We start from the raw sequence: 22,269 nt of genomic DNA, 5'->3' as shown, positions 1-22,269 counted from the left end.
ATGACTCAGCCCCAATCCGCTATACTAAAAGTCATCACTTTTCTGCAGCCACAGTGGGCCACACGAGCCAGGTGCCTCAGGCTTACTGACACCAGGCCTGTCTCTAGTGACTGAAGTTGCCTCAGCACAGAGCCGAAGTTTCCTCCTCTCAGTCTGAATAGGGCTGGAGGGAGCGCCGTTTAGTTCCCCTTGTTTAAAGATAAGATAAGGCTAACGACTGTAATAGCTCCTCAGGGAAATAGATACTCAGGATAATAGAGATCCACTGTTCCTATCAGTCCAGGTATATTGGACAGAGCAGGGGGAAAAAAAGCACTGATGAGCTCTGCTTTGCATTACAAGTCACACTAATGGCCGCAGTATATCACCAGTTATCCAACCTAGTGAGGAAATATCACTCCGTACCCCTTTTGATTTTTGTTCTTTACCATCATTCATCACTCATTGTTCATTTCAGTTTTGCTCGTTGAAGGAAAAAGAGAGGAAAAAAAAAAATCCAAGACAGATGATGAAACTTCAGAGTGGTTTTTAGGGTGTGTGCGTGCAAGTTTTTTTTCTTCTTTTTCAGTCCAAAACTTCTGTGGTCTTTTTGTTCTTTCTCTTCATGAATCTTTCATGGAGAATAAGGTTCATTCAGCAAAGTCAAACTCTTCCAAACAGTTTTGTGCAGAAACTCTCAGGGACACAAGTAAAAACCCCAGACTGAAGTATATCCTAATGCCAAAGGGCTCAAAGGGCAACATGCCCCGGGTAGAGATTTTACTTTTAAAAAGGTAATTTGAGGCACATGTTTCAGGTGACTTTTGACTGAAGAACACTGAATGCCAGCCATCTACCTTCTTAAAGTTTAAGGCACTAGGAGACTCCTGTTGACCCAGATGGGGCTATGGTGGGCATGTTTTTGACCGAATGATAATAATTAGTCCACTGGATAGCATTGAATAACACTATTAGCAGTCATCGCTCACACTCTGGGTGTTGTTATTCTAAAGGGCACCCACACCCAAGGCAATCCAGTCAGAATAATATCTCCACAAAATTATATCAAATGGAACAAAGGAAGACAGAACAGTATGGAAAATGATTATTCAGTGAAAGCGCTATTACAGCAATTTGAGGTTTCCCTTCAATTTCAAAATGCTCAAATCACCAGTAATTTGAACATGATTACAATAATTTTCATTGTGCTCACTTCTGAAAACAACAGCAGTCCATCACAGGTGTCCACAATAGAGGGAAATTAAAGCATAGCAGCTTTGATCCTTTGATTAGACCCTGTTCTTGTTTGTGTTTTGCTTTAAATGACTGGACACCATTTTCAAAATGTTGGCTGTGGGCAGCAGTTATTGTCCCTTCTGCAACCCACACTTTTCACTTTGTGTGGTCAAAGCTTGTGTGGCACCTTGAAGCTTTAGTGTGCCACTCAGTAATTTAAATTTTAGCACTAAGATCATTGGTTCTGGGTTTGTACCACAAAAGGCCATTGTTGCACACTGACTTTTAACTGGCAAATTATTAAGAAAAGGTGGTATTATTTTACATTCATTTGATGTCACAGCTCTAGTCTCACATTCTCACAGTACAATCCTCAGTCTCACATACCATTATAAGTACTATAACAGGCATTTAGTTTAATTCTATCTATCTATCTATCTATCTATCTATCTATCTATCTATCTATCTATCTATTTATCTATCTGTCTATCTATCTATCTATCTATCTATCTGTATTAAAGCATATATTGCATGTACAACACATTCAGAACGTGCACAGTCGTTCAAACAAACTGCCGACATTGTCTGACTGTTAAATTTAGAGCATCTCTTTCTGCTCCCTTAGCTTGCCGTCTTCCTGTCTCTCCATCATCTCTAGAGAATTGTTGTGTTATGCTTTGAAGCCGTCTGATTTTGAGATGAAGTCGTTTACCTTCTTACTTTCTACTGGTTGACATCAGGAATCTCAAACCCTTCCTCCCTCTTCTTTGTAGCTTCTTTTTGTGTATCTCTGTGTCCAGATCCTTTTCTGTACTTTGCACGGTGCTCATACGGAATATTTTTATTCACCTTCAGCAGCTGAATTTCAGAAGTAGCCTTTCAGAGTGTTGCACCGGAAGCAACAAGTGGCACCATAGGACATACTTTGTGTGCCATTCTTCATGAATGGTTTGGTACATCCACCCATCCATCATGATCTCATGAGGGTGCACTGCGAGATGTTTGTGTTCTCTGCTTTCCACCTTCTCTTCTGCACAAATTGGAAAGCCTCTCTCAACAGAAGCTTGGCCAAGTGAAAAGAGCAGAAGTGGTGCCACTCTGCCCTGCTGAATAAACATTCAGATAGAGCACATTAACCTCCACTTTCTTTTTTAAATATTTTATTCAATTCTTGCATAATATAAAAGGTTAGAATCCAGGTTTACACTCAATTTTATACACACATACGCGCGTGTGTGCATGCGTGTGTGTGTGCATGCAATTGCGTGTGTTCAAAACAACAACAAATCTGGGTTGCTGTGTTCTAAACTTGCACATTCAGGCTGCTCACTGTGGAGTGAATGTCAGCACTCTGTGTCACTCTCTATCTGGCATTTTGTGTCTGCAATTAATGTCCTGACATACAATTCCACTGTAAAATGTCCTAAATCACTGCTACGTCAATAGCACCCAACTCCTCCTGAACAGCCACTCAGCCTGCACTCATGCCTGTTTGGTTACTCTCCTTTCTTCTTCATATCAAATTGTCTTTACCACTGTGTTGTGCTGCACCATCAGGGACACCACAATAAAAGTTGGGACTCACAAATAAGAGCATGAACCCTGAGATGAGCAGCAACATAAAAGCCAAAGTATGGGTAAGTGTAATGACTTGTAAGTATGTGTTGCTGTTACTTTCCCCCTCCTCTGTCCTTTTATCCTAAAAAATTCTATCTTCAGCCATTTCAGAAAAGCCACTTTGCATCCTTCATCGTAAGCAGCTATTTTTACTGTGCAATATTTTAACTATGACAAACATTACTGTAGTAACGTATCTTGGACTCACTTTAGACAATAAACTCAGCTTTGATCAACACATCACTGATATCCATTAACGATCCCAGCAGAAACTTCATGTCATCTGCAAGCTCAAAACACTTTCTGTTGCCCCCCACCTCCTGCTGTTACTTTACAAAAGCAATCTAATCTAATCTAACCCATCCTGCTGTACTGTTCCCCATTTCTATACCATGTTGACCATCTCCAACAAAAACAAACTTACCAGGATCACACATGCTGCCTCTAAAATCATCTACTCCCCTACACCCGACCTCTCAGACATGAACGACAGAGCCATCACATGCCTCGCACTCACAATGGTGAATGACACCGATCACCACCTCAATCCACATCTCACACTACTGCTGTCAGGCCGTAGATATAGGACTCTGAAATGGAGAAGAGCTCGTTTTGGCAAGTTTTGTCCTTTCTGCCGTAGCAGCACTAAACAAACTGCCTTGCTGACCTAGTATAGAGCCAGACTTATGTGTGTGTGTGTGATACATGTACATGTGCTGGGATACAGGCTGGGAATGAATGTTATGTCTGTATGTATATCCTTATGTTGCAGAGTGGTTATCTGTATGTTTCTGTGTATGCACTCGCTGTGAAAACAAATTCCCTGTTAGACAATAAAGAGTGTATCTTTCTAACTTTGAGTCATAATTTCCATAAACAAACAAGACCACATCTGATAAGATTGACAGGCTCTATTGATGGCTCAGAGCTTGAAATAGCCACACTGCATACTCAGTCAATCCTTTCACTTCAATCTCTGGTCTAACAGTGAATTATCATTTTCTACATGTTGTATAATTGTGATTTCCTGTATGAAACTCCATACACATTGCTCTGAAATACTGAGATGTTCTCCCACTCTGTTATCAGTCACAGATGATGGCAGATAACTCCCACTTGTTGCTCCTTATCAAGTGGCAATCTTTGTGCAATAGACTAAACTTCATTGACTCATAGTCATTTACACAAATCTCGACCATCCAACAAACCTCTACTCTGCAATCTGCTCTTAGGACATAGAAAAACAAATTCCACACTTTTCGACCTGCCACTTCAGTCTGCCCAACTTGATAAGAGTGAGTAACAAAAATCTGCAGAAGTGGTCAAATTCATCCAAATTACAGCTCTGCTACCTGCAGCTGCTTCTTCAACAAATGAGAGCTTTAACTGGGGTTCTTACAATTTCAGTACCCTAAAGCCTGTTTTATCTCACTTAATTTCACTCTATTTGGCTGCATGACCTCTTTGTTTCATCACTTGACTTTTTTTTTGCAATTGTTCATTTTGTGATAAAAGCACCAAATTTGGCAGATGTGTTGATAGATATACTGGGAACAAAACTGGGTATTGGGCCATCACAAACTCTCACACTTTATTTTTCTAAATGGCCACCAGCGGTTGGTCAAACTTTCCTATCTCACTGGACCTACATGCAATAATGGACATAATCTAGATCCTAGTAACCCTGAGAACCAAATAAAATACTCACTCACAATTCTTTGGACTTTTACAAAGTAATTAGTCATTTCATTATATGGGCCTATTCACCGAGTTGGTGCGTTTTCCATCCCCAGGACATTACATGCATAAATATGCATGAAAAGTATCTGTATAATACATTATATTATCAAGCAAAATGTCCTGCACTTTGTCCTAATTGCAATTTGAAGATACATTATGTAAAACCTTAATAAAACTACCTAGAACACTGAAAAATAGGATTTGAGCCCATCTCTCTCTCACACTTTACACTTCACCATGACATATAATGATTAGAATCCTTTTGTATTATTGTGTGACTCTATTTCCAATCCAATCTCATAAAATACATTTTCTTATCAGAAATTCAAAAATGTGTTAGTTAAAATACACATTTTAGTCATGTTCCCAGGTTTTCACTCAGTCCTGTTACCCTGACACATTCCCCCCTTCTAAAAATTTGAGACATTCCACAAGTCACATGATCAACAGGAAGTAGCATCATTTGAGTCTCCTGAAGGCCATGGGAAGACCAAAAGTAAGTTCTCTCACTCTGTTTTCTGTATTTTTGATCATATTGTAAGTATGAGAATGTCAGTACTGAGAATGTCAATCTCAATCTCAAAAAAATACCCTAATGTTATTTCATAATAAAATAATCAGTAACTTTGTAGTCTTGTTAGCTGACTTGTAGTCTAGTTAGTTAACATTAACATTAGTTGAGTTACCCTTAACCACAGTTTAAAATGTTAACAAGTGATTTGGGGTTACAGAGATTGGCTATCGGGTTCAATTCTATGTTAGCCTTTTGACTTCAACTATTTGTTCATACTTGCTTGAAGCACTGGCAGGAGATCCAGTTCTGTAGCACAGTGATTGTAATGTCAAATAATGATGATAATAAAAATATGAATAGGGGTGTAAATTACTTTTATCACAGTTACTAATGATCTACTGGGCAACAAAGACAAGTACAATGCATGCCATGGCAAAAGTGAGTTAGTATGTATTCAGCAAGGTCAAGCATAAGTTCATTTTTACTAACCAAGATGTATTGTTGGAGTGTATGAAACACAGTGATGCATTAACCTGTACATCCCCAACAACTAACACATCATTTAATCTAATTTAATTTGATTTCTCATAGTTCTACACTACAAGTGCAGTCCATTTGTCTTTGCACCCTGAAGAGGGCATCCCTGCTGTGAGGCATTAGTGCGATTAATAGAATTTGCTGTATTAGCCATAGTACTACAGGGTTTTGTTTTGTTTTCTTTACAACTGGGATTCACCTTGATTATTTTTGTATGTTTTTTTGTATTTTGTTTTGCCACTTTGCCATTATTTTCACCTTCTCTCTCTTGCTCTCTCCATACTAAGCCTAACATCATCATCATCATTGAATCAAATCTAATTTGCTTTCTCATAGTTCTACACTACAATTGTGGTCCATTTGTCTTTGCACCCAGGGGAGGGCATCCCTGCTGCAAGGCCTTGGCATGGTTTATGAGTTTTCTGTAAGTATTAGCCATAATACAACAGGTTTTTAGACTTCAACATTTTTTGTATTTTGTTTTGCTACAGAATTTTCTTTAACCAATTCTCTCGTGCACTCTCTGTCCATTGCTCTCGTTACTGTAGCTAACAGGTTTTGTTCTACTTGTCTTTGTGTGTGTCTTTGTTACAGTGTGTGATCTGAGTTTCTGACCAAACGAGGAAATAATTTTTCAAGAAGTCTTTTAGCTACATTGAGCGCACTCAGATCTATATAGGTACACATGCAGCTGGCAGGGAACTTTCTTTCAGTACATACCTATCAAGGAGACACTGAAGTCTCTTCTCAGTCAGTAGTGAAAGACCGGTATAGACAGACAAAGATGAAGCAGACGTCAAACTGTCAGACAGATGTTTTGACAGATGTGATGGGTGGAAAAACCATCAAAGACAATGCTTTGTTAAAAGACTCCCCCTCGTCTTTGTCAATAGTTCTGTATCAGGATTCATTTGATGTTGCCAATCCTCTTGGATCTGGTAAAAAGAAACATAAAACACTGGCTGTGTACTTGACTCTTGGTGAAATATTACCCCACAATCGCTCATGTATTGATCCAATGCAGTTGGTACTGCAGGGAGGAAGACTTTTGTTACTTTGGGCAAGATAAATTTTTCTCCCCCCTTGTAGCTGGTTTGAAGGATATAGAAGCATTGGGCTTTGACACAGAGGATGGTAGCAGTTTGAAAGGCACATTGATAGCCATATCAGGGGACAATCTTGGATCACATTGTATCAGAGGATTCACAGAGAATTTTAGCAAAAGCAAGTACTTCTGCCGTTACTGCTTGATAGACAGGTGTACATTTCAGAAACAACCTGAAAAAGTAGGCCCCAAGAGCACAATTGAAAACTACAGAGAAATTGTTGAGCAATTTAGTGGTGACCAAGCTATGATCATGATTCATGAACAGAATCAAATTTGATTCATTTTTCAATAACCTGAAACACTTTCATGTGTCCAGGTCTCCTTCTTTGTTTGGGCCAAGACCTGTTTGAGGGGGTAGTCTCATATGACTTGGCAATGTACATTAGCCATCTTGTAAATTTTGAGAAACACTTTACATACATCCAGTTAAACAACTGCATTTCACAGTTCACATACATTCACATATTCAAGGAGTGATTTGAACAATGGGCCTTGCAAGGTTAGTAAAGATGGGTAGAAACTTGGGGGTCATACAGCACAGAACTGGTGCTATTTATGATTACTTCCTCTTTACATTGGGGATTGTATTAAAAATCCAGTTGACAACCAAGTCTGGCAATTGTGCCTAAAACGGAGGGAAATAGTCAAGCTGCTTTGTGCACCAAAAATCAGCCATGGCCAGATTGCGTACTTAAAGATTCGTGTTATAGCCAGTTTTTAGTTTAAAATAAATTTAATTGTGTAGCCTATGAATTATTGTATATATGTGAATTAGAATTGCTATATTAATTACAGTGGAAACACGGAATTTTGAATATAATTATACAATTATCTTTGATTGCCTACAACCAGGAGGTGTTATTGTTTAGTCAGGTGACTGAATGGCTACCATATAATCATCTGGTCATGGCTGCTTGTGACTAAGTCTAGGAGTGTTGGACGGGTTGAGGCTGTGGTTCAATGCTAATTTTGACCACTTCATCGCTATTACCTTTCATTTTTAGTTGGTTTTTTGAGTCTTTTGAGTTTCATACCAATTATGGAACTGTTTTGTCAATGTTTGTAACCCCTTTTTTGGTGCAATAAATTATTCAAAGTTTCAACAAGTTGCATTTGGAGTGCATTTTGAAAACCACTGCTACCTGTTCAAGGCATTGCTACCCTCAGATGCTGTGACAACAGTGTGAGGGGCAAGTAATCAGATTAACAACAGGTTGTTACTTCAGGCTGCATCCCAAATGTAATGATTAGTGATAATTTCTGTACAATAATAGTGATGACATCAGCCTAAAATGTATTTTAAAGGAACAATTTTAAGTGAAGAATGTGAAAGTTCTCTAATGAGTTACTTTTAATAGAGACTAACTTAGAAAAGTAACTAGCTACTGTATAGGGCAAGTAAGAAAGTAAAGTAAATAGTTTCAAAAGGAACTTTCCGCACCACTGGTTATAAACGCAATGCTCCAATTGACCTCATAGTGGCAACATCATTATGGTATGTGGCTGAGGCAGCCCTGTTTCAGAACTGAGGATGAAATCAGTGGAACTATGACACTCCCAATTTGGTATTCTTCTGTACCAGTGTGTTCACATTGATCACAATATGTTTGTTCTATATCTCAACAGCCAAAATAATAGTGTCAGAGGTATATATGAATGTATAAGGCAGATAGAAAAGAGTAAATTCTGCTCTTTAATATCTGATAGAACATCCTATAATATTTATTGTGATAATGATTATACAAATGATGATGATGACTATTAATTGGATACAAGCATTACTGGATACATGCAGCTGCGTAACATGTATTGATTTGTGTATTGACTTCATTTTCATTTCTTTTTTTTGTCTTCTCCCAAAATTCTGCCCTGAAGCAGCAGCCAAGTGTTCTGTCTCTGTCTCCATCTCCACCCTCCCTCCCTCTCCTCTGCCATATCTTTCCCAATGTCCACCTTACTGGATCACCACTTTCCAAAATGGCTCCAACTCTCTGACAGGTCATTTCTATGGAGCAGAGGGCAGCCCACTCCGAAAGGTTACAGATGATCAGACTCATTGTTGATGCAATCCGAATGCACTGCCCAAATCCCACCAGAGCTGAATGTACTCAGATCACCAAGAAGTTGTTGCTCAATATCCCAAAACTTTAGCTGATTTCACAGATGAGGGAGACCTCTTGGGTTCTGCTTACACTTACCTCCTGAATCAGATCAAAACAAGAGTAGAACATGTCAACAGGGACAATACGCTCTCTAGAATTTGAAGACAAAAGAGGACAAACGAGAATGATGGTGATGCCACCCAACCCAGAAATACCTGCAGTCAAGTGGACAGTTATAGATGCATCAACTGGCAATCTCATAACCTGCCTGAAGGAGAGACAGTAGATTCTCTTGAGGTCAAGAGGCAGATGTTAGTGACGCTATACAGGAAGGAAGGACCCAGGGGGGCAGAGAGAGTGATGGTTGACGACATCATGCACATAATGTGCCTAAAGCAGTGCGAACTCATCAACTCCAGTCCTCCTCCCATAGTCAGTGATGTTATGCAAGAGTGGTCCTTTCTTTTCCAGAAAAGATAGCTCTGTTCTCACTTTGAAAAGCTGACTGGGATTGACAATCTCTCGAGACTGACCGAGGCACTGCAGAATAAAGGCAGGCGAGTCATCAACTACTTCTAGCATCAGATGTTGAAGTGGAGAGGAGAGATTCAGTCTCTGCTGACCGAGATGGAAAACAACTCAGGGATGCTACAAGATCAAGATTTGATGGCGACTATCTCTTGATGGCCTTCTTCAGGGAGGCGATGGAATCCCTGTTCATGCTGGCCGATGTAAGTATTGTTCTATCACAAAGACATCCATCGCTCATTTTGCCTACAGTACCGTGGAAAAGTTTTTACACCCCTTAAGTTTTTGCACAATGACAAAATTCTAGATATTTTTATGAAGATTCATAAGAATATTTAAATAAATGAAAAATAGGATGTGTAAAAGTAAGTGTTACATGAGAGCTAAATTTTATCACCTGACAATATTTGATCATTTCATATCTGTTCTGCTCAGAAGTCATATTCATGTTGTATATGTTTTGAAAATTGTAGTTATTCTGCCTTTTTAGCCAACAAAATTGATGCTAGATCTCTATGGATTTCAGGGTGTGAGATTGATTCAATCTCAGAAAACATGAATATAGTGAGGAATGTGTGTTCACTTATGGATGGATTGAAAATCTGGACCCCAATGCCATCCATAAGTGAACCCATATTCCTCACTATAATCATGTTTTCTGAGACGCTGTAGTTACTTAATATCCGAAGTCTTAGCTTCATGTTGTTTTATTATGATATAGGTCACTGCAACCCAGGCAGACATTGAGGCTCATCAGATGATACCAGACACACCGAGGCTCATTATGCTTGGTAAATACGTTGTTTTCCATATTTTATGTACACACACACACACACACAGCTACACCAACACACTGTCAAAAAGTATTTCTTTTTTATTCACAGACAACCATGCACATAAATTTACTCATCTACTTACACACTTGTTTTTGTGTGTGAATTTTGTATGCACTTTACTGTTGTAATATTGAATATGTACAAACAGTAATATACAAATGGTACCATAAGAATGCAGTTAAGTTCATTTTGCTGGTGCAGACTCATCCATGGACTTTATTGACATAACAAGGTTGCTTTCAGAATAAAATATTGTAGGTAATTGAGTAACAATTTGTCCTTTCATTTCAGGACATTCACTCTTGACAGTATGCAGGTGGAGGGGAATGGAGGTGAGGGAAATGTCGTCATGATGCTGGACAGCAGTGACAACTTTGCAGCTGCCTTCATGGTGCTCTTTGCAAGCTACTACATCTTCACCATGTAATACCAGGAGGCTGCTGCATGTACTCTGGAGCTTGTTCAGAGGCAAGTGAATTTCTTTCCACATTACACTGTATTATAATTAAATCAGGTGTGCCTGTGTGACTGTTATGACATTGCTAAAAGTTTTCTGGTAGGATCAACCCTGAGGAAGGAGAAGAAGAAAGAAAAAGAAATGCTCTGCCAGACAGGGAGTGAGTAAGAAGACCTGGAGAGTGGTGCAGAGGAGCTTCATTTGGTCCTTGATGGAGTTTGAATGAAGACTTCAAACTGAGGGCCAGTGGTAGGTAGCCAGTGACCTGTTGGCCACCACCCACATGCCCTTCATTAATAACTCATCTACAGTCAGCAGTGAAGGTATTGCAACACTTGCTGTTATTTTTGCTCACTTGTCGGTGAGCAAGGATTTGTAAGGTTAATCAAGGCCTCTTCTAGGACAGTGGTTCCTAACCCAGTCCTCAAGTTCCCCTGTCTAACATGTTTTGCACACCTGAACCCATTATGGGCCACACACTTGCATGTCTGCCCTGTTCAGGTAGATCTGTTTTTGCTGCTTAACCAGTCAACATTAAGACCTTAATTATATCAGGTGTGCGAGAGTAAAGCTGGAACAAAAACATGCAGGACAGGGGAACTTGAGGACTGGTTTGGGAACTACTGTCCAAGGTCATTTTAAAGGTTTTCATGCCTGTGACCTGTACTAGCATTGCTAGGGGGCTTGGTTGGTAATAAATAGGATGGGATTCTAAAAATCCAAAGGCCTGTGCTTAAATGCATTTTTTTTTTAGAAAAAATGTTATTTGAAAAAATAAATTTGAATGTTGTCAAAACATGTTGGAGGAAATCAACACTATCACATTACACTGAAAATTGCTGCTGCACTGTTGTCTTGGCTGAACTTTCAGGAAAATATTCATAAATTTGAATGTTGTCAAAACACAGTAACAAAATGTTAATGAAAACATTATGGAAAAAACACATTTTAAAAATGTTTTGAAATGTATTGTAACATTTTTTTTATTAAGACCATTTCTTGGATTGTCTTTTGATTTTTAATGTTATTCTGAATTGTAGTAAAATTACAATATTGGTAACTGCATAATATTATATGATAATATTATATAATATTATCATTATTAGTAATAATAATACTAATACTTATTTATAGTAGTAATTATAATTAGTAATAATTATCAGTAATATATCAATGATAATATAACTGGAGATATTACAGTAAAAATACACTAAAATACTGTTTTGTAGTAATACAGTATTGTTCTATATACTGTAAATTGCATTACAGTACAATTACAGTGGTTTATTGTAAATCAAAATATAGCAACTTGCTGGTAACTGTGCTGCCAGTAACTTAATGTAAATTTACAAAGGAATTGTTTGTTTAATCTGTACAAAAACTGAAACTTAAAAATGACAAGTTGTGGTTTTACGGGGTTCTGGGTGGTTTTATGATAAGCTATGATAAGCAGGTGCCTGCTGGCTATCTCTTCATATAGTATGATCCTTTAATCTAACTCTAAAGAAGGAAGCAATTAAGTGTTTTTCCCCAAATTTTGAACTATTACTTTAATCCTCAGTTGGTATTTGTCTTATTGGTGTCAAGAAGGGCCATCCTAATCTTACTGGCCACCTCAGATACCACCCAAAAAATACTGTAGTGCCATTCTAAATGCCAATTATTTGAGTCTGAGTCCAAGTAGTGGTAGTGGTCAGCTTGCCTAGATCACAAATGTAATGAGTAATATGTCTTTGGAGCACCAGCTAATCACCTTTCACTAACGTGGATCAATGTAGAAAAAATGGCTGTTCATTTATCATTATATGGTTCTTCTATAATATACAGGACTTTGCTGAACCTCAGAGTAAAATGAACCACCAGACAGATCTCTGCTTTCTCCCTCTGAATTCTAAAATAAGGACTCCACAAGAAAAGACAAACTTTTCTCTACCATTCATTAGAATCAGCCTGGGCCCTGGGTGCACAGACGTTTGTCCCATAAAATGCTTGATAAAACGTTTTAAGTGGGACTGGCTTGGACTGATTGTGTATGCACGACCAGTAATGGTGAATTTACTTGGCCCACAGGGGAGTGATGCTCCCTGTCTGTGTAATGCTTTGATCACCACAAGACACCAGCAACACTGGGAATGTTCCATACCTTTTACTCACCCCATGCCACAGGAATATATTAGCATATTTTGCTTTAAAAGAGCTGTCGCTTGTAATCTCACGGCTCTAGGTTAACAATGTCTTTAAACAAGTTTCTTTCTTTGGTTGCACGGAAATATTGACTGTTGGATGAAAGATTTGTCAGTTGGTGTTGTTGCTCTTAATATTGTTGCAGCTTACTGTCATCACAGCATTGTTGTGATATAACGCAGCACGCAGGAGCTTAGTGAATAATAAAGACCTTGTGCCATTTGGCAGACCTTTTGTTACTTTTCATAAAACTTCTTGCAGCTAAGTACAGCTGGGTTGTAATTTACATGTGAATGGTTGCAGTGTACATGCCCTTAAACTCATTCTCACTAACTTGACTTCCATAAAGGGGGCACTGACATGGGCAGGAGACGTGCTTCTCAATAATTCACATATTGTAGGAATGAATGTTGTTTTAAACTCATGAATATGTGAATTTTGGAGCATGAAATCTTCCTTTATATGCACTGCCTTAAGCAATGTCATGTTTCATAGGCTTTGTTAGTGTTAGGTCAGCACACAGTGACCAGGCATTAACTTTATTCTTCAGGCTTAGTATACATCAGGTCTGGTCTTGTTAGGGAGTTTGAGACATTTGTGAGTTCTGAAAATTTTCAAGTTGTGCCCACATTGTGGGGGCACACAGCAGTTGAGAGTTTCTTGAGTCACTGTACTAATGAGTCCCTTTGCAAGAGAAAATATGTCCAAATGTCAGCAAATCTCAACATGAGGTGTATCCTTGAACACTTGAAGAAGATTGACCTGTTGGCACTTTCATACATGTGCTTGAAAAGGCTGGTCTTTGCTGATATGATAGATTTCACAGGATTTCATCATATCCTCACAAGTTATGCTTTTGTGCATGTGTGTCAAATATATTTCACAATGTTTCTCATCTTCAGCCAGAATAATATGACACTCAGATGCCCTGACATTGTTTGCAAGTCAATATTTTAAGCACTTTAAGTGAGAGGAGTCAATTGCAAATTGGACATATTCTGGGTTTAATCAAGTGCTTTAGTGTTGCAGCATTAGCTGCAGTGTGTGACCTCATCCGCACGGTCACAGTGAAGCTCCAGTCACAGCACCCCAGAGCTTTCATCATTATATCTGGGGACTTCAACGATGTGACTCTCTCCTCCACTATGACAAACTTCACCCAGTGTGTTGACTGCCTGACCAGACACAATTAAACCCAACATTAAGGATGCATACAGCTCCACAGCCCTCCCCCCATTTGGCAGATTGGATCACAACCTGATCCACTTCTCATCCTAGTATGAGCCTCTAGTCAAGCGGCAACCTGCAACCACCACGACATTTAGGAGATGGTCGCATGATGTAAATGAGGCTCTGAGAGGCTGTTTCGAGGCTACGGACTGGGAGGTTCTGACCAAGCCACACAGTGAGGACATCGACAAGCTCACACACTGCATACGGGTTACATTAACCTCTGTGTGGACAATGTCATCCCTACCCACACGGTACAGTGTTTCCTGAATAACAAACCCTGGATTACTAGAGACATAAAGGCCCTCTTTAATGACAAAAAGAGGGCCTTCAAAGCAGGGGACAAGGAGGGGAAATAGAGGGTCCAGAAAACACTTGGAACTAAGATCAAGGAAGGAAAGGATGCCTATAAGAGGAGGATGGAGTACAGGCTGCAACAGAATAACACAAGGAAAATGTGGAATGGCATGAGGAGAATCACCAGCTACAATCAGACCAGCAGCCATATGAGATCCCACCTTAGACCCCTGGTCAGACCAGCATTGGACCGCCTGCAGTTTGCTTATCAGGAATGCATTGGAGTGGAGGATGCCATCATCTACCTGCTTCACTGAGCCTTCTCTCATCTTGACGAGGCTGGGAGCACTGTGGTGAGAGTCATGTTCTTTGACTTCTCCAGTGCCTTCAACACCATACAGCTTTTACTGCTCAGGTCAAGCTCAGGTGCATGTGGGTGGATGCTCCGCTTGTGACCTGGATAACAGACTGACTACCTGACCAACAGACCACAGCATGTGAGACTAGGGAGCAGTTTGTCAGAGACAGCATTGAGCAGCACAGGGCCTCCCCAGGGCACTGTCCTCTCTCCCTTAATGTTCACCCAGTGCACGTCTGACTTCAGGTACAACTTGGAGTCATGCCACCTTCAGAAGTTCTCAGGCGACTCTGCCATCGTGGGGTGTATCAACAGGCAACAGGAGGCAGAACACAGAGGCCTGGTGGATGACTTCATTCAGTGGTGTAGCATAAACCATCTGATAAACGTCAGCAAGACGAGGGAGCTGGTTGTGGACTTAAGTATATTCTGACCCCTGTCTTCATCCATGGGGAAGATATCAAGGTAGTTCACTCCTACAGATACCTCGGAGTGCACCTTGACAACAGCCTGGAGTAGACTAAGAACACAGAGGCCCTTTGCAAGAAGGGCCAACGTCAGCTCTACTTCCTGTGGAAGTTACAATCCTTCAACGTCCGTAACAAGATGCTGCAGATGTTCTATCAGTCAGTGGTATCCAGTGCCATTTTCTACTCAGTGGTATTCTGAGGTGTGATCTGAAAACTAGGGATGCTAACAGACAGAACAAGCTTGTTAGGAAGCTAGCTCCATCATAGGAGGTAGAATAGAGCTGGACTTCCTGGGGGCGATGGCGGACAGGAGAATGCTAACCAAGCGTCTGTAACAAGATGCTGGTGAGCATTCTAAATAACACCTCCCATCCCTTTCCTGACATGCTTGTTAAACAAAGGAGCACCTTCAGCAACAGACTGATATCACCCAAATGTTCCTCCAAGCGACACAGAAGGTCATTTCTGCCAGCGGCCATCAAACTTTACAACTCCTCCCCTCTCTGCCCTATACTTCCCCCCTTCTTACAAATAACTAATAACTGGTTAAGAATTGCACTACATAATTATTATTACTATTCTGCACAATGTATAATAATAATTCTACTCTTATTTTTATCATATCTCAATCTCACTACTCTCATTTTATTATATACTACATATATAATTACTGCAACTAACTACAATGTATAATAACAACCTTTTCTATTTCACTATTTATTTACTTTGTGTGATGTGTGCTGGACACTGTTGTTGTGACACTTAAATTTCCCTCAGGATTAATAAAGTATTTCTTATTCTTATTCTTAGTTCAGTGATGACATTACCCCTGCTGTGAGACCATCATGCTCTTGCTGAGAAGAGCACAACAATGTTCATTGCCACACAGCTTGCTGCATTTGCACTTGAGGACATTGCTGAATCATGCAATTATGGTTTGGATGAGGAAAGTCGATAACTGCCTCATACTTCTCAGTGGAGATGGGCAGAGATGGCTAAGGTCACACCTGTAATCATGTGGGAGCAGCACAGGCCATTGACACAATGATGAGACTCCACAGACAGTTGGGCAGGATTGAGATAGGAACTGATTGCTCCTTATTGGAAGATGGAGTCAGGCTGTCATGAATGTTGCTGTCACACAGACGGAGTTATGAAGCCATAGTAACATGTTGGCTCAGGTCAGGGCGTGGCATATTTCCAGCAGGCCTTGTCTTAGTGGGTCAGATGGACAAGGGCCATCTTACACAGGCAGCAGTCAGTGGGAGTTCATCATAGTGGAGAGAAGAGTAACTTAACAGGTGAAGATCGATATGAATAATGTTTGTTTGTAATTTTTTTTACCTTCCTAATAAGGCACCAATTACAAAGGATTTATAAGTTAATTAATTTGACTATATGAATAGTTACCAAAAAACAAAATTAAAAATTCACAAATTTAATTTATTAATGGATTACCAACATACAACATTACCAAATAGAAAGGACAGAAACACAGACTAAAAGGATTTTTCACAACATTGCTACCCAAAATGCATTCTTATTAATGGTCTATATACAATCTATAAAGCATTAGTAAATTACCACTAATAAAAGCTATTATAACTTATAGGTACTTATTAGAAAGCGGTATGTGTATTTCAAAAGAATATACTGCATCTCTTTCTCTAGCTGGAAAGATGTGGTCACACCACCATTTAAAACGTCAAAATGGTAAAATCAAATAGTTACAATGGAATCTCTGTATATCTCATATTTGAGTTTATAGGATATTCTGTGTAGTCGTGGTAATGTAGGAAATAGCTTTTTTTTTTCAGAATGAATGCTCAAGCAGATACTAGAAGTTTGTATTTTTATTTTTTAGCACTACTTTTATAACTTTCAGGACCAAGGAATTACATCTTGAACATGGACCAAAGAGTTTTACCAAAATAAATATATAAACATATAATATAAAAATAATATAAAAACAAAAAGTCCCAATGTTTTATCAAATTAATGTCAAAGATGGAAGAAACAAAAGACAGATCTCAAACAAACACATTCAATACATTACTGAATGAGTACAGTTTTGCATTTTGCCAACAAATTTGAACATGAACCAAACATTTCATGAAATAAGTCGTATGACGAATCCGCATAAATCCACAGTTGACACCCATCATGTAGTGACAGACTCAAATCCTGTAGTGACAACATGTGGTTTGTTCGAGTGGTGTTGCTCTACCTAACTGTCCAAGATGGTGGATCCACTTGCGCATGCGCGACTCAAATCCACGGTTGACTCAAATCCTGTAGTGACTGCATGAATGTATCATAAAAGCTAGATAGGGCTTCGCCACTCAGCCTTGCAGTCAATTTTTCCCAGTGGCCACTTGCGGTATTGTATTGTAAATTTCCCTTGCAGCCCAATAAGCATTTTCCCCATAGACCATCATTGTAAAATAGACGTCTATAAAACTGTTGACAGGACACCTCAAACTGCAAACAAGGTCAATATGACTCTTTCTTTTATGAATATTTGATGCATGGAGGTTTTATACTTGTAAAACTTTCCTTGAGCCAAGAATGTATGGTCACAATTTAAAGTCTATGGGCTGAGCAGGAACTCGCGGACGGAGCCATTAGGAGAAACACTACTGCGCATATTCAGTGGGCCGCACAATGCAGAAGCAAACCTTGAAGCTAAAAAGTTTTTTTGGTGTATGCACTAGCTGAGCAATAGTCCAATATCCAGCTCTTATGATACATCCATGAGTGACAGTCACAACAGGGTCTGTTGCGACGAACTTGTGCTAGCATGTTAGCGATTAGCTTGCCAGCTAGTAGTTCACCAACTAGCCTTCCAAGTAGTCTCTACGTTGCCAAGCTTCTACAAACAAATATTTAGCGAGGATGAATTTTGCTGTATTAGGCCTATCCTATTTCCTGGTGCTACTGTGCAAAAAAGTTCTCAAGACAGAAACACCAATAACCATAATTGCAATCAGCTGCTGCTTTTATGTGGGTAAACACTGTACAAGTAATAGCTTTTGATGGATGTCAAATTGGACAGCCTTGGTAAAAATGTCATTATTTCCCAAGATCTAATTTTATGCACCTGAATCACCTTTAGAAAAGATTTGTTTACATTCAAACATCACATTGCTTGTTACATCCTATATCTTTCTCACATGTAATGAAACACCTCATATAGCTAACTCTTTGAACAACAGCAGGTTAATAATAATGGGAATTGTTGCTGCCATGCTCTGAAACGGCTTGCTCTAAAAACATGCTACATGCTCTTTACACATATAAGTAGCCAGCAGAAATTCACATCAGTGAGTTGTGTGTGAGCGGGTACCTGCTCTGCTGCAGCCTCTCATGTAGATGATTCATTAGATGGCACCTAGGTTTTCACAACACTTCTCTGTCCACTTCACTCCAATTATTCTTAACAAGTGCTCACTTGGAGGTCATCATTATGCCAAACTGCCCCCCCACTCACTGTCTTTTCAAGAGCCACAGTAGAGGTGTGAAACATTATGTGCTCATCTTCCTGCAACTTGGTCTTTCCTTTTTTATCCACAATTACATATGCTGAGCCTGATTAGATGGAAGATCAAACTAATAACAACATGACTCTCCAATTAATAATCCAAGCTCAGTTCTTTCATAATGTCACTGTGTTTCCGTCAGTACATCTGCAAATATCACATTGTTGTTAGATGACATTTCTTCTATACCCTGAAGCACCATGTACAACTGAGAAAGAAGGGTGGTTAACTGCCAAGATCATCCACTGTTTGGCTTCTTCAGCTGGGCTGCAGAGGCACACAGTACTGAAATCCACAATCTCGCAACAATGTAAATTAGAGCCATTATAGAAATGAAAAGCCTTTGGTTGCATTATTCTAATTAGATTGTCAGATGAGTTCCATAATGTATTGTCAAAATTCAGAATTTGTTTTTACACATAAACTTTAGCCTGCATTATCAAGTCAGTGAAAACACTATTGTTTACCTTTTCTCTTGGGTTGCAGAAATTCATTAATTCAGAGCTTCAGCATATTTGTCTTGGTACAAAAATAGGTGTAATAAGAGAAAGAGACTCATCAGAATATCATTAGTAGAATGCTACTCGGTATTGGTGATTGTTTCAGCTTATTAGCTCCTTAGTGTATGTGTGTTGCCTCAAAGGTTTAAACATCAAAATCCACAGCTACTGCTATGCAGGTGATAAAAAGGGGTTTTGCTATTCTAGCTAACTTGCCGTGTGAACACTGGCAGGGATGATAAAGTGATAAAGGATTGCCAGATGCATGTTCTGTTTCATAATGGTCTCTATTCAAATCACTGCAGCTGCAGTTATTTCAGAAAAAAACTTGATGTATTTATACCTACTCAAATCAAAGTGATCCATATGTAAACCATGACAGGTGTTAAATGCTTTCAACAACCTAATTGTATTTTCTTTTTAAACTAGCGCTCATTTATTACACAGTTGTCGTAACATGTTTGTCAGCCCATCAGAGTGCTGTGACACTTTAATGCTTTACAAGCCAAACAGCAGTGGAAATTGGCTTAAATTTCCATCAAATACAGCTTGCTTGTTTGTCATTTTTCCTTTATCAAAATGCAGTCATGTTCTATGTTTGTTCAGCGCCTATGCAAAGCCTTTATCTATCATACAAAACTATACTGAGCAAAAGGTGTGCTTGGCTTAACTGCCTGAGACTAACGAGCATATTTGAGGTGCTGTTGTTTCACTCGGAAGACGGTCTTCTTTTGATCTGAGCAATAATCTGTCTCTCAGAGTCTGCGAGCTATTTACAGAGGAGATTTATTTCACTGATTCTCTGTGTACAATGAAGCATCTGCTCTTGCCAGCTCAGGTAGATGGGGGCTGTTTCAGACAGAGGCTCACCAAATATGTGCTAGTTCCTCTCAAACACAAAGACGAAGAAAAAAATCTATTTATAGTCTGCTGAGTGTCCACTGTATGCTGGTAGGTGTGTGTAATGGGAAGAAAATGCCCATTTATAAGCATATCCCTCCTGCTTTCTTGTCAATGCTGCAGTAAAAATACCACAGGAGTAAACTTTTGTCCATTTTCTATCAACAGTAGACACAACAGTGTTTTCATCTGTTCCAGTGTGACTACAAATAGTATAAAAGTGCTACGAGTGGAATTTTCCAGTGGATTTGTCTTTGCTTTTTATCTCCCAGCTCCAAAGTGAATTACAACAGCCCTGAACAGTGAGAGACAGGCCTTGAGAGATTCCTAGGCAGAAACAGTAGAGGTCAAGGTATGAGAGCAATGCCATAAGCATGAGTTGAAATTCTGCTGCTGCTTCTCCCACAGGCTTTGCTCTCACTTCCCCACTTTCTATCTCTCTGTCTTTGTCTCTCTGTCTCCCTCCCTCTCTCTCGTTTTCCTCTTTCTCTCCTGTGCACATTCCCTCTCTGTCTTCCCGTCTGTTTCTCACTCTCACTGCCATTTCTTTTTAACACCTCTTTCAACTTCTTTTTCCCTCTCGCAGTCTTCAGTTCTCTCTGCACTGGTGTGGGAGTCAGTGCAGTCACGTATGGTTCTTGTAAAACAAACTCAAGAGCTCCTGTTTACAAGGAGGTCATGATTCATTTAAGTATATAATAATGCAATTGAACATACAGTCGACTGCCAAGAATAATTTGTCACCTAAATCAGGATCACTAAAGTAAAGAATTGTACTCTATGCTCACATAAATCAAGGCAAGTCTTTTTTATATAGTTAAAATCAAAACTGTACAACATAGCACAGCCTCTTTTCTCAGACTCTCATTTTATATTCTAAGAAGTGGTTGCCATCCATTGTTGGAAGTTATATTTATGCATGCGTTTTCTCATCTTTGCATCAGCTGATGTTGTATTTGAAAACTTAAGTGCCAGGGCTGCAGCCAGATTTTAGAAATATTGAGCTAACGAGTCCAGATTCCTTTCTGTGTTCAATATCACTGTACTGTATTAATTGTTCGAGTAATACATTAATTTGGCTCATCTTTACAACCGGTCCCAGTAATCATTCTAATTATTCACCAGCTGAATAATGTCAAGGTAAATTAATTTCCTGATTCAAAAATCTGATTCAGGAAGCTCCAAATGTAGGAAGCACAAAATAATTAGTAATACAGAAAATAACATTAAAGAAAGTCTCCAGGTTGCATATTTTGTGTGACAGTAAAAGTGGCACTGCTAGATAAATTCCTCCTGTATACAGTGAGATTCACTGGGTGCATGGACAGCATTGACTGAACAAACTGAAGCTGGAGGTCTCCATCAAACTTATTTTACCAGCAACCCCCAATATGGCTACTGTAGGGGAGAACTGTGACAAAGGATTAAAGGGAGTCAATATCATTTTCTGGTGGCTATGGTAAAGAAAAACCGATTACTGTGCTATGAAGATTTTTTTGATGCTTCTAACAGGCGATTATTTATTTATCTGAGGGGACTGAAATTTGCCATGTAATCATTTTCTAAAGTATGTTATATATTGAAGTGTAATTTCACCGTTGTTATTGTGGTTGTTATGTCAATGTTGAATGTTGCCTGCATTAAAAATGCAACGATTTATCAGACATGCACAGCACTGACTGAGAAAAGGATGTTTTCCTGCTGTCTGCTGCAGTGTGTTACCTAATGTAATTCCACAGGTAAAAAACAGTGTTCACTGTTTTAAGAGTTGACCTGAAAACCTTTCAATTAGTTTATTAGAATGAAATATGTCAGTGAGCACTGGGTTTCTGTGTCAACCAGTACGCCAGCATTAACTTATTATCCTGTGTTATAAATCCTTATATATGGTTTGAGACTATTTTCCAAAAGATTAGACTGTGTTTTTGGTTATTGCTCACTTTTTTGAGACTTAAAAGGCAAGACAGATTACTGCCTTTTTTTCTTACATAAATCACTTACACAGTTTTTGGAAGACTGCCTTAGACTGACTCCTGCCTGTTGCCAGCCTGTGCGTCAGGTGTAATTTTAGCATTTAGCTAGTAAGTTGCATGTTAGTTATTCAAATAATAAAATAAAACAATCATTCTGAAGTCTC

The 22,269-nt window shown here is 39.1% G+C and overlaps 1 long non-coding RNA gene across 2 annotated transcripts; it reads left to right on the top strand.

Annotated features, from left to right (window-relative positions):
• The first annotated feature begins 5,041 nt into the window (after positions 1-5,041).
• LOC121904955 lies at positions 5,042-10,660 on the top strand. 2 transcript variants are annotated; one of them, XR_006098324.1, is made up of 5 exons: positions 5,042-5,068; positions 5,960-6,047; positions 8,610-9,564; positions 10,083-10,152; positions 10,489-10,660. It is a non-coding gene; the product is annotated as an uncharacterized LOC121904955 (long non-coding RNA). The 2 variants fall into 2 exon arrangements; XR_006098323.1 differs by having other exon boundaries at positions 8,607-9,564.
• The last annotated feature ends 11,609 nt before the right edge of the window (positions 10,661-22,269 follow it).

This window comes from Thunnus maccoyii, chromosome 10, assembly GCF_910596095.1.
Source record: "Thunnus maccoyii chromosome 10, fThuMac1.1, whole genome shotgun sequence".
Taxonomy (NCBI): Eukaryota; Metazoa; Chordata; class Actinopteri; order Scombriformes; family Scombridae; genus Thunnus; species Thunnus maccoyii.
This window is presented reverse-complemented; position numbering and strand designations above follow the sequence as displayed.